The sequence below is a fragment of the Coregonus clupeaformis genome, unplaced genomic scaffold (genome assembly GCF_020615455.1).
Source record: "Coregonus clupeaformis isolate EN_2021a unplaced genomic scaffold, ASM2061545v1 scaf0160, whole genome shotgun sequence".
Classification (NCBI taxonomy): domain Eukaryota; kingdom Metazoa; phylum Chordata; class Actinopteri; order Salmoniformes; family Salmonidae; genus Coregonus; species Coregonus clupeaformis.
In genome coordinates, this window is record NW_025533615.1 from 568,104 (window position 1) to 581,648 (window position 13,545).

A 13,545-nucleotide genomic window follows, 5' to 3' on the forward strand; every position below is an offset into this window, starting at 1 on the left:
TTCAGAAAGCACCCCTTGACTTTTTCCACATTTTGTTGTGTTACAGACTGAATTTAAAATTGATTAAATTTAGATTGTTTTTGTCACTAGCCTACACACAATACCCCATAATGTCAAAGTGGAATTATGTTTTTAGAAATTTGTATAAATGAATTTAAAATGAAAATTTTCTTAACAAGTCACATGATAAGTTGCATGGACTCACTCTGTGTGCAATAATAGTGTTTAACATGATTTTTCTAATGACCACCTCATCTCTGTACCCCACACATACAATTGTCTGTAAGGTCCCGGAGTCGAGCAGTGAATTTCAAACACAGATTCAACCACAAAGACCAGGGAGGTTTTCCAATGCCTCGCAAAGAAGCCCACCTATGATAGAAATTAAAGCAGACATTGAATATCCCTTTGACCATGGTGACGTTATTAATGACAATTTTGATGGTGTATCAATACATCCAGTCACTACAAGGACACAGGCGTCCTTCCTAACTCAGTTACCGGAGAGGAAGGAAACTGCTCAGGGATTTCACCATGAGGCCAATGGTGACTTTAAAACAGTTACAGAGTTGAATGGCTGTGATAGGAGAAAACTGAGGATGGATCCACAACATTGTAGTTACTCCACAATACTAACCTAAATGACAGAGTGAAAAGAAGGAAGCCTGTACAGAATACAAATATTCCAAAATATGCATCTGTTTTGCAACAAGGCACTAAAGTAATACTGCAAAATATTTGGCAAAGCAATTATCATTTTGACCTGAATACAAAGTGTTATGTTTGGGGCAAATCCAATACAACACATTACAGAGTACAACTCTACATATTTTTAAGCATAGTGGTGGCTGCATCATGTTATGGGTATTGCTTGTAATCATTAAGGACTGGGGAGTTTTTCAGGATAAAAAAAAGAAATGGAATAGAGCTAAAAACAGTGGAAAACCTGGTTCAGTCTGTTTTCCACCAGACACTGGGAGATGAATTCAGCTTTCAGCAGGACAATAACCTAAAACACAAGGCCAAATCGACACTGAAGATGCTTACCAAGAAGACAGTGAATGTTTTTGAGTTGCTGAGTTACAGTTTTGACTTAAATCTACTTGAAAATCTATGGCAAGACTTGAAAATGTCTGTCTAGCAATGATCAACAACCAACTTAACAGAGCTTGAAGAATTTTTAAAAGAATAATGTGCAAATATTGTACAATACAGGTGTGCAAAGCTCTTAGAGACTTACCCAATAAGACTCACAGCTGTAATTACTGCCAAAGGTGATTCTAACATGTATTGACTCAAGGGTGTGAATACTTACTTATGTAAATGAATATTTCTGTATTTCATTTTCAATAAATTTGCTAAAATTTCTAAAAACATGTTTTCACTTTGTCATTATAGGGTATTGTGTGTAGATGTTTGAGAAAAAAGCAAACAATTTAATCAATTAAATACAAAACGTTGGTCGACACGTTTTAAATAATGGAAATAAATGTTGTCCTGTTTAAACTGTTTACTTTCAAATATGTTCAAGTAATTATATTGTAATGACCTCGATAGATCGTAAATAAAATAAATGTCCACAACAGAGGATAGAGAACTGAACATTTAACGGTTTATTAACCAGAACTCACACAGGCTACTGTTTGGCCGTAGCCTACACCAAATAAATATGTAATCAAACAACTGGATATTCCAGGAAAATTGTTCAAATTCAGGATTCCCTGAACATACAGTAACCAGCTTCTCTTAACCAGATAAGGGAGTCCGGGATTTATTGGTTCCAGAACAGCTGCTTTTCGTTTAAGTAATTAGGCTAAGCGAAGCGCAGATTTGTTGATCCAACAACTGGCACGTGCACGCCACATTCAAAAGGTCATACATTTTTTTAGCTAGCTAGTTTTGACGGGCCGGACGGAAGTGAGGGAGAGGCTGAAAGCTGTGGATCAATCCTGGATTAACAAACAATCAAACTTTACTCTGTGTGTTTGCGGCAGTTTGGCACGGCTGTGTGTTGCGGCAGTTTGGCACGGCTGTGTGTTTGCGGCAGTTTGGCACGGCTGTGTGTTGCGGCAGTTTGGCACGGCTGTGTGTTTGCGGCAGTTTGGCACGGCTGTGTGTTTGCGGCAGTTTGGCACGGCTGTGTGTTGCGGCAGTTTGGCACGGCTGTGTGTTTGCGGCAGTTTGGCACGGCTGTGTGTTTGCGGCAGTTTGGCACGGCTGTGTGTTGCGGCAGTTTGGCACGGCTGTGTGTTGCGGCAGTTTGGCACGGCTGTGTGTTGCGGCAGTTTGGCACGGCTGTGTGTTGTGGCAGTTTGGCACGGCTGTGCTGTGACTGAGTCAGAGATGGTAGGAGATAGTGATGGTAGGAGATAGTGATGGTAGGAGATAGTGATGGTAGGAGATAGTGATGGTAGGAGATAGTGATGGAGAACAAAGTGAAGCCAGTATGGAGCATAGTGGTACAAATAAAGGAGGGAGTAGGAAAGAGAAAAAGAAAGTGGGAGAGAAAAGGGAGGAGGGGTTTGAAGGGGAGAGAGACATCTATGGAGGCAGAGAGGAGGCAGAAAAGGAAGTTTGAGAAGAGCAACAGTTTCCAACGCTAGCGGCAGTTCGGAGGTAGAAAGAAATATCTGAAACTTTTAACATCCCACGGAGCACCATTAAATCCACTATTAATTTTTTTTAAAGAATCTGGCACCACAACAAACCTGCCAAAGAGAGGGCCACCCACCAAAACTCACAGACCAGGCAACGAGGGCATTAATCAGAGAGGCAACAAAGACACCAAAGATAACCCTGAAGGAGCTGCAAAGCTCCACAGCAGAGATTGGAGTATCTGTCCATAGGACCACTTTAGGCCGTACACTCCATAGAGCTGGGCTGTATGGAAGAGCGGCCAGAATAAAGCCATTGCTTAAAGAAATAAATAAGCATACACGTTGGGTGTTCGCCAAAAGGCATGTGAGAGACTCCCCAAACATATGGAAGAAGGTACTCTGGTCAGATGAGACTAAAATTGAGCTTTTTAGCCATCAAGGAAAATGCTATGTCTGGCGCAAACCCAACACCTCTCATCACCCCGAGAACACCTTCCCCACAGTGAAGCATGGTGGTGGCAGCATCATGCTGTGGGGATGTTTTTCATCGACAGGGACTGGGAAACTGGTCAGAATTAAAGGAATGATGGATGGCACTAAATGCAGGGAAATATCTTGAGGGAAACCTGTTTCAGTCTTCCAGAGATTTGAGACTGGGGCGGAGGTACACCTTCCAGCAGGACAATGACCCTAAGCATACCGATAAAGCAACACTCGAGTGGTTTAAGGAGAAACATTTAAATGTCTTGGAATGGCCTAGTCAAAGCCCAGACCTCAATCCAATTGAGAATCTGTGGTTTGACTTACAGATTACTGTACACCAGTGGAACCCATCCAACTTGAAGGAGCTGGAGCAGTTTTGCCTTGAAGAATGGGCAAAAATCCCAGTGGCTAGATGTGCCAAGCTTATAGAGACATACCCCAAGCGACTAGCAGCTGTAATTGCTGCAAAAGGTGGCTCTACAAAGTACTGACTTTGTGGGGGTGAATAGTTATGCACGCTCAAGTTTTCTGTTTTTTTGTCTTATTTCTTGTTTGTTTCACAAAAAAAAAAAAATGTGCATCTTCAAAGTGGTAGTCATGTTGTGTAAATCAAATGATACAACCCCCCCCAAAAAATCCATTTTAATTCCAGGTTGTAAGGCAACAAAATAGGAAAAATGCCAAGGGGGGGTGAATACTTTCACAAGCCACTGTATCTATGAAGCAGGCAGTGGAAGGGTGGTCCAGGAGAGAAGGGTGTCATATGCTGAGGCAGTGAGGGTGATCCAGGAGAGAAGGGTGTCATATGCTGAGGCAGTGAGGGTGGTCCCGGAGAGAAGGGTGTCATATGCTGAGGCAGTGAGGGTGATCCAGGAGAGAAGGGTGTCATATGCTGAGGCAGTGAGGGTGGTCCAGGTCCAGGGAGATACAGGTTCAAGGGCTAAGAGCATCTAGATTACGGGGCAGGTAGGGGCAGGTAGGGGCAGGTAGGGGCAGGTAGGGGCAGGTAGGCGGCGATGTTACATACAGTATATTCTGAAGGTTTTCAGACCCCTTGACTATTTCCACATTTTGTTACGTTACAGCCTTGTTCTAAAATGGATTAAATAAATGTTTTTCCTCATCAATCTACACACAATACCCTGTCACGCCCTGGCTCTGGGGACTCGTGTATGTTGAGCCAGGGTGTTCGTTTCTTTGTGTAGTGTCTATGTTTCGTTTTCTATGTTCTGTTCTAGGTTATGTGTTTCTATGTTGGCCGGGGTGGTTCTCAATCAGAGGCAACGAGAATCAGCTGTTGCTTGTTGTCTCTGATTGGGAACCATACTTAGGCAGCCTTTTGTGCACTTGTCTTTTGTGGGATCTTGTTCCGTGTTGGTTTGTGTTGTATAACCGAGGACTTCACGTATCGTTTTGTTGTTTTGTGTATTTGAAAGTACTAAAATAAAAGTATGTACTCGTATCACGCTGCGCCTTGGTCCGCTCATTATGACGATACCCCATAATGTCAAAGTGAAAACAGGTTTTTATTTTTTTTTGCAAAATTATTACAAATAAAAAATACAAATGATTTACATAAGTATTCAGACCCTTTGCTATGAGACTCAAAATTGAGCTCAGGTGCATCCTGTTTCCTTTGATCATCCATGAGATGTTTCTACAACTTGATTGGAGTCCACCTGTGGTAAATTCAATTGATTGGACATGATTTGGAAAGGCACACACCTGTCTATATAAGGTCCCACAGTTGACAGTGCATGTCAGTGCAAAAACCAAGCCATGAGGTCGAAGGAATTGTCCATAGAGCTCAGAGACAGGATTGTGTAGAGGCACAGATCTGGGGGAGGGTACCAAAACATTTCTGCAGCATTGAAGGTCCCCAAGAACACAGTGGCTTTCATCATTCTTAAATGGTTTGGAACCACCAAGACTCTTCCTAGAACTGGCCGTCCGGCCAAACTGAGCAATCGGGGGAGAAGGGCCTTGGTCAGGGAGGTGACCAAGAACCCGATGGTCACTCTGACAGAGCTCCAGAGTTCCTCTGTGGAGGTGGGAGAACCTTCCCAAAACCCAACCATCTCTGCAGCACTCCACCAATCAGGCCTTATGGTACAGTGGCCAGACGGAAGCCACTCCTCAATAAAAGGCACATGACAGCCCATTTGGAGTTTGCCAAAAGGCACCTAAAGGACTCTCAAGATTCTTTGGTTTGATGAAACCAAGATTGCACTCTTTGGCCTGAATGCCAAGCATCATGTCTGGAGGAAACCTGGCACCATCCCTATGGTGAAGCATGGTGGTGGCAGCATCATGCTGTGGGGATGTTTTTCAGCGGCAGGGACTGGGAGACTCGTCAGGATCTAGGGAAAGATGAATGGAGCAAAGTACAGAGAGATCCTTGATGAAAACCTGCTCCAGAGCTCTCAGGACCTCAGACTGGGGCGAAGGTTCACCTTCCAACAGGACAACGACCCTAAGCACACAGCCAAGACAACGCAGGAGTGGCTTCGGGACAAGTCTCTGAATGTCCTTGAGTGGCCCAGCCAGAGCCCGGACTTGAACCCGATCAACATCTCTGGAGAGACCTGAAAATAGCTGTGCAGCAATGCTCCCCATCCAACCTGACAGAGCTTGAGAGGATCTGCAGAGAAGAATGGGAGAAACTCCCCCAAATACAGGTGTGCCAAGCTTGTAGCATCATACCCAAGAAGACTCGAGGCTGTAATCGTTGCCAAAGGTGCTTCAACAAAGTACTGAGTAAAGGGTCTGAATACTTATGTAAATGTGATATTAAATGTGTAAATGTGATATTTATTTTTTTATACATTTGCAAAAATGTCTTTAAATTATTTTTGCTTCGTCAATATCAGGTATTGTATTGTGTGTAGATTGATGAGGGGGGAAAACCCTTTAAAGTAAGTTGTAACATAACAAAATGTGGAAAAAGTCAAGGGGTATGAATACTTTCCGAATGTACTGTAGATAAGAGAAAGCTGGTGACGTTCATAGCAGGAGCTATCAATAGCACTGATAAAGTAGAGTCTAAAACAGAGAGGATTCAGCTAATAGTGAAAGCGTCTGGGAGACATCTGAGTATGACAGGGTTGACATGGGAAGAGGTTGGAGATGACCTCAATCAGCAGAGGCGTGAGGCGTGAGGTGTGGTTTAGAGGAGGTGTGGTTTAGAGGAGGTGTGGTTTAGAGGAGGGGTGCTAGTGGTAGTGAACTACTATAATCCTTGTCAGATATTGGACCTGGAACTGCTGAAGAGGACGGAGGTTCAGGATAGAAGTAAGGTAATGTGGTGTGGGGATTTTAACGCCCACAACACGCTTTGGGGAGGGAAACGGATGGATGGAAATGGCCAAGTGATGCAAAATCTGATAGAAATGAAAGATCTGGTGTGCCTGAATGATGGCAGAGGGACCAGAGTTGATGTGGCCACTGGGAAAGAGACTGCCTTGGTCCTTGGTATCTAGTGCGATGGCAGGAAGCTGTGAGTGGGAGGTATGGGAGGAGTCGACAGTAGGAAGTGATCATTACCCCATAGTATGCTGCTAATTTATAATACATGCACACATGCTTTTAGAAGATCCGGAGCTAATTCTAGCCCTTACCTTAGCCATTAATTCAGTCTGCTCCCTCCTCTGTCAATTACATTTTCTTCATGTCATTATAATCCAAATGTGCACTGACTGATGAACACAGTGTCACTTTTAATGTGTTCCCTGATCAACACAGTGTCACTTTTAATGTGTTCCCCTGATCAACACATTGTCACTTTTAATGTGTTCCCTGATCAACACATTGTCACTTTTAATGTGTTCCCTGATCAACACAGTGTCTCTTTTAATGTGTTCCCTGATCAACACAGTGTCACTTTTAATGTGTTCCCTGATCAACACAGTGTCACTTTTAATGTGTTCCCTGATCAACACAGTGTCACTTTTAATGTGTTCCCTGATCAACACAGTGTCACTTTTAATGTGTTCCCTGATCAACACAGTGTCACTTTTAATGTGTTCCCTGATCAACACAGTGCCACTTTTAATGTGTTCCCTGATCAACACAGTGTCACTTTTAATGTGTTCCTTGAAAACCTGAAGTCACCATCCACAAGTTAAAAGTAGCAGGGGTGTGGGTTGCACATGAAGCATCCAGCTAAAACAACAACATGATTATTATTCCTTGCTTGCACGACCTGGGCGCAGTCAAAAGAAAATGCCAATGCTTGCTAACTTGGTTAGCTATGTGATAAAATGAAAACCTTTCAACACATCAACAGACTTTACAAGGTGTTGAAAGCGTTCCACAGGGATGCTGGCCCATGTCGACTCCAGTGCTTCCCACAGTTTTGTTAAGTTGGCTGGATGTCCTTTGGGTGGTGTACCGTTCTTGATACACATGGGAAACTGTTGAGCGTGAAAAACCCAGCAGCTTTGCAGTTCTTGACACAACCATACTATTACCATACCCTGTTCAAAGGCACTTAAACATTTTTTGTCTTGCCCATTCACCCTCTGAATGGCACACATACACAATCCATGTCTCAATTGTCTCAAGGCTTAAAATTCCTTCTTTAACCTGTCTCCTCCCCTTCATCTACACTGATTGAGGTGGATTTAACAAGTGACATCAATAAGGGAACATAGCTTTCACCTGGATTCACCTGGTCATGGAAAGAGCAGTTCTGTACACTAGGTGTATTGGTATACTGTATACTGTTACTGCGCCACACTGTGGCAATTGTTTTAACATTGAGGTTTACACATAGAGGGTTAGACAAATGACAACATAGAGGTTTAGACAAATGTATAAATGCTTACAATAATCAACTCAAAGACAATTCTTCATTCATGCCCAAATAGTGGAGGTGGGCAGGGGCCACAATATAACAGTGGCCCTTGGAAAGTTGTGAGTTCACACTGGAAACATTGGAGACAAAACTGTTGGCTTCTTAGTGACTCGATCTCCTTTGCCAGATGATCTATCTGATCACACGCTGCCTCCAGCTGCTCTTCCAAAGCCAGGGGCTTCTGTGTGGAACCATGCTCTGGGAAAGGTAGCTCTTCAACCTGGTTGGAACTGAAGAAGGTAAACTAGGATATTTGTGAACTTGCTGGTGTCATAGCAGAATAGCAATGGTGTCACATCAGGGCTAGTGTCAGGTGTTAGGGTCATGAGTGTTTTGGTTAGAAGTGGGGATAACGTATTATAGCCTGTTATGATAACTAAAAGATTGGCAGGTGTAAAATAGTTATAGATTAAGATTTTTTTAAATGTCAATGTGAACAATTCAGCAACTATTTTTTACTGTAACAACACATGAACTATAGAAACACTCACCGTGGCTCACCAACTAACTCACCTGGCTATCGCATATATACACCTGGCTATCGCATATATACACCTGGCTATCGCATATATACACCTGGCTATCGCATATATACACCTGGCTATCGCATATATACACCTGGCTATCGCATATATACACCTGGCTATCGCATATATACACCTGGCTATCGCTATCATTTCAGCATTGACACAGTGAAAAGGGAAAGCAAATGGGACAGTGTAATGATGTCATGATGGACAGTGTAATGATGTCATGATGGACTGTGTAATGATGTCATGATGGACAGTGTAATGATGGACAGTGTAATGATGTCATGATGGACAGTGTAATGATGTCATGATGGACAGTGTAATGATGTCATGATGGACAGTGTAATGATGTCATGATGGACAGTGTAATGATGGACAGTGTAATGATGTCATGATGGACAGTGTAATGATGTCATGATGGACAGTGTAATGATGTCATGATGGACAGTGTCATGATGTCATGATGGACAGTGTCATGATGGACAGTGTAATGATGTCATGATGGACAGTGTAATGATGTCATGATGGACAGTGTAATGATGGACAGTGTAATGATGTCATGATGGACAGTGTAATGATGTCATGATGGACAGTGTAATGATGTCATGATGGACAGTGTAATGATGTCATGATGGACAGTGTAATGATGTCATGATGGACAGTGTAATGATGTCATGATGGACAGTGTAATGATGTCATGATGGACAGTGTAATGATGGACAGTGTAATGATGTCATGATGGACAGTGTAATGATGGACAGCTTAGCTACAGTAGACATATCTCCCTGGCATATTACATCATTTATGCAGTAGCATACAATACATTTTGGACTCACCGTTGTGCTGTGCTCACTTGAACAGGAAGGTGGCGTGGCGTATCTTCTTGTGGGCAAGTTTTGTTATTAAACTTTGTCATCAAACTCTGTCATTCTCTAGATTTATGGTGCTTTCAAGACAACTGGGAACACTGAAGAAAAAAAAAAGGTTGAATCATGACGTCAGTGATCTTCAGGTCGGAGCTCTAGAAAGAGGCCGCAGTTCCCGACTTGGAATTCCAAGTTGGATGACCGTTCAAAACATATTTTCCCAGTCTGAGCTCGTTTTGTTCAGAGTTCCCAGTTGTCTTGAACTCACTGAAATCTGAGATTTCCCAGTTCCGAGTTTCCAGTTGTTTTGAACGCGGCAGAAGTCCTGCTGGATTGACAGCATGGCCAATGTATTCAACCTTTTCTGGCCCATGGTGTTGCGTGTGAATGTTTATCCTTTTAAGCTTTGAAAATATATCCTTAAACCCAGAGTTGGACCAGACACCTTCTCCACCGAATAGCAGGCAGGGGAAGCAAAATAGTGATTTCTTTGCAATGCTTGCACTTAGCCACTGATTCCTTCCAAACCACTCATTGTTGAATTTGCGATTTCCAACTTGTTGTGTAATGTTTATGTCCAATGTCCGATGAGCACCGATACGTTTTATCTATAATTTCTCTTCATATGACAAGGATTGAAAAGGATTTGCCAGTAGATCAGACATGATCAGTCCAGTCAAAGCTACGGTAGATATAACGTGATTTGACGTCATTTTATCTGTGGCCAATGACCTTGAGCCTTTTTGGATGGGCACTTCTAATGTAAATCTATGGCAGCACCCAAGAGGGCTTGAACTTTCGAGCTCTCCCTGTAGATTTTGCGGTGACGTAGTGTCCCCATGAGTGACAGAACACTGAGCCAATCACGGCGCAACTAGAGAACATTACCAATCCCTACGCTCCGTATTTTCCGCTGGCTGCCCCACCACCACAGAAAGCACTGAGCTAGGCTGAAACACCTGCATTTTGGAGCTGCCTTACTCAAGAAAGCAAAAAAGAGTCCATGGTTGTTTGCGGCTTTATAATGTATTTATTTTTGCATTGTTTGCAAACTGATATGTGACACGTATGAATGCCAAAATAACATGCAAAACAGGCAACCATTTTTTTTTTTTTTTTTGCTGAACAGGTGGGGCTAAAAAATGATGGGTCGCCACTGACGGTGGCATATGAACAAATGGGTTATCAAATCAAATCAAATTGTATTTGTCACATGTGCCGAATACAACAGGTGTAGACCTTACCGTGAAGTGTTTAATTACAAGCCCTTAACCAACAATGCAGTTTTAAGAAAAATAAGAGTTAAGAAAATATTTACTAAATAAAATGAAAGCACAAAAATAAAAGAGCAACAATAAAAATAACTATAACGAGGCTGTATACAGGGGGGTACCGGTACCGAAGTCAATGTGCGGGGTACAGGTTAGTCAAGGTAATTGAGGTAATATGTACATGTAGGTAGGGGTAAACTGACTATGCATAGATAATAAACAGCGAGTAGCAGCAGAGTACAAAATGGGGTCATTGTAAATAGTCAGAGTAGCCATTTGACTGTTGAGTAGTCTTATGGCTTGGGGGTAGAAGCTGTTAAGAATCCTTGGTTATAGAGCAAACAATGCAATTATCACAGTAGGTTGTAATATGGCTTTTTTTACTGGTTTGTCATTCCTCCAGTGATTTTACCCGCTACTGGTTGGGGTCAATTTCAATTTATTGAATTGAAGACGTTAAAGGGATAGTTCGCAATTTTTACACCTTATAGTCAGATGGCTAACAAAAACAACGATGTGGGTTATGGGGGCAATTAGACAAAGTTCAGCGTTTGTGGCCAAATGTCCTCAAGTTAATATTGGCTATTTAAACAACTCTGAACCATGGATTACAGTTTATCCTGGCTACTTCCTGGCTACTTTCAGGGCAAGGATTTCTTATTAAACTGAATCTGATATGTTTTTTCACAATTTTTTCCATAAAAACTATTTTATTTATGAGCCCAAAATCCAACCCCTAACTGTTCTATGTGCTCTCTATCCTCTAGTTGTTGCTTCATCCTCCACAGATGCTGTCGTGAAGCGCTTCCCGGGTGCAACAAAGGGACAAGTGGGAACGGCTTAAAACAGTCAAATGGCTGAATTAAGAAGCTATGAAAAAAATATATATATATATGAATAGGATCCAATTAAGTTCTTAGTGTTTTGCATCGTTTGTTGTAATATTTTATTACCATGACAACAAGTATCACTGAAGAAATGCTCCCGTAACATATATGTTAATTAAGTGTCAATGCCAGAGAAGCCGGTGTTTGGGGGGATATATTGGCACGGGTGTTGTTAGGCCCAAGACGAAGTCGAGACACCGGCTTCGAGGGCATTATCACTTTTATACAATCGGGTACCAACATATTCAAATACTAATTTACATATTTTAATTAGAAACGTTATTTTGATGAATTTATTCATACTATTTCAACCTTCCACAAGATATAGTCCCGACACAAATCTAGGGTTGCTACCCAAGCCGGCCGGTCGTTCATTCTATTGGTTCGGTTGCTAGAGACGCGACCCAGTCATTGTCTTTTTGTTCTGTATCTATGGACGCAACCCAGTCGTTCGTTCTAAATGTCCCATTGCCATACTGCTAGCTAGCCAACTACGGCTAACTTAGTCACGTCAAAAAGTGCAGCCAGAATAACAGCAAAGTAGCTGCATTTTCTAGTGACATTTATTTGGATACATCCATAACAATGAGCTAATGAGGCGGGATTTCGCCTGGCATAGAAAATGTGCTCTCTGGTCAGGACACTGTTGTTCAGAGGAGCTAGCCAACAACAGAGCTAACACAATCACTTCAAACTGAAGCTGGAAAGACTGCAAACTAGCTGCACTTCGTTTCGTTTTACCTTTTTTCAATTGATATTTCTTTGTATATATCCATAGAAATTATACCAGCTGATTCATGATTTCGACTGGCTGAGAAAAGATGCCTGCCTGTCTGTCTCGTCCTGACACGTTCATTACTATGGGACAGCTGGAGATCAAATTTGAATATTGAAACAATGTTGCAAATGTCGGAGAGACAGACCGCAAGGTTTACACAAATCTCCGCTGTTGAAAACTAAACGTTAGTCTAAAAGAAATGAGAGATAATGTCTAGATGCTTTTTATAGTGGAGATCAAGTTTATAAATTGCCTGGCTGGGCTGAAGAGACAGTGGATTGGGCAGTCAGATGGAACAGAGTAAATAGGCATTTTAACGTCATAGATTTAGCCGGTGGTAACTTGAGGACTTGACACTGCCTGGAATGCGGGTTAAACCAATCAGCATTCAGGATTAGACCCACCCGGTATATAAAGGTAACATATATTATGACATATAAGGGACATATATGTAATAAACATTTTAATACTACGTGTCACATATCTACATATATGCACATTTATGTCTATACAAGGCATAAATATATTTTACATATATGAAAATTGACAATTCTTGTATATTTCAACATATATGTGACATATATGTACTTATACAGTATGTGTGGATACATATACAGTGCCTTCAGAAAGTATTCACACCCCTTGACTATTGGGCTCCCGAGTGGCGCAGCGGTCTAAGGCACTGCATCTCAGTGCTTGAGGCGTCACTACAGACCCCCTGGTTCGATTCCAGGCTGTATCACAACCGGCCGTGACTGGGAGTCCCATAGGGCGGCGCACAATTTTTTATTTATTTAACCTTTATTTAACCAGGTAAGCCAGTTGAGAACAAGTTCTCATTTACAACTGCGACCTGGCCAAGATAAAGCAAATCAACACAGAGTTACATATGGAATAAACAAATACATACAGTCAATAACACAATAGAAAATAGAACATCTATATACAGTGTGTGCAAATGTAGTACGTTATGGAGGTAAGGCAATAAATAGGCCATAGTGCAAAATAATTACAATTTAGTATTAACACTGGAGTGATAGATGTGCAGAAGATGATGTGCAAATAGAGATACTGGGGTGCAAATGAGCAAAATAAATAACAATGTAAATAACAATATGGGGATGAGGTAGTTGGGTGGACTAATTACAGATGGGCTGTGTACAGGTGCAGTGATCGGTAAGCTGCTCTGACAACTGATGCTTAAAGTTAATGAGGGAGATAAGTGTCTCCAACAATTGGCCCAGTGTCGTCCGGGTTTGGCCGGTGTAGGCCGTCATT

General features: G+C 42.0%; 1 long non-coding RNA gene across 1 annotated transcript; it reads right to left on the reverse strand.

The window, feature by feature from the left end:
* Window positions 1-7,875: 7,875 nt before the first annotated feature.
* LOC121552942 lies at window positions 7,876-9,428 on the reverse strand. The gene is made up of 2 exons (XR_005997341.1): window positions 9,302-9,428; window positions 7,876-8,165 (listed from the first exon to the last, which is right to left on the reverse strand). It is a non-coding gene; the product is annotated as an uncharacterized LOC121552942 (long non-coding RNA).
* Window positions 9,429-13,545: the final 4,117 nt, after the last annotated feature.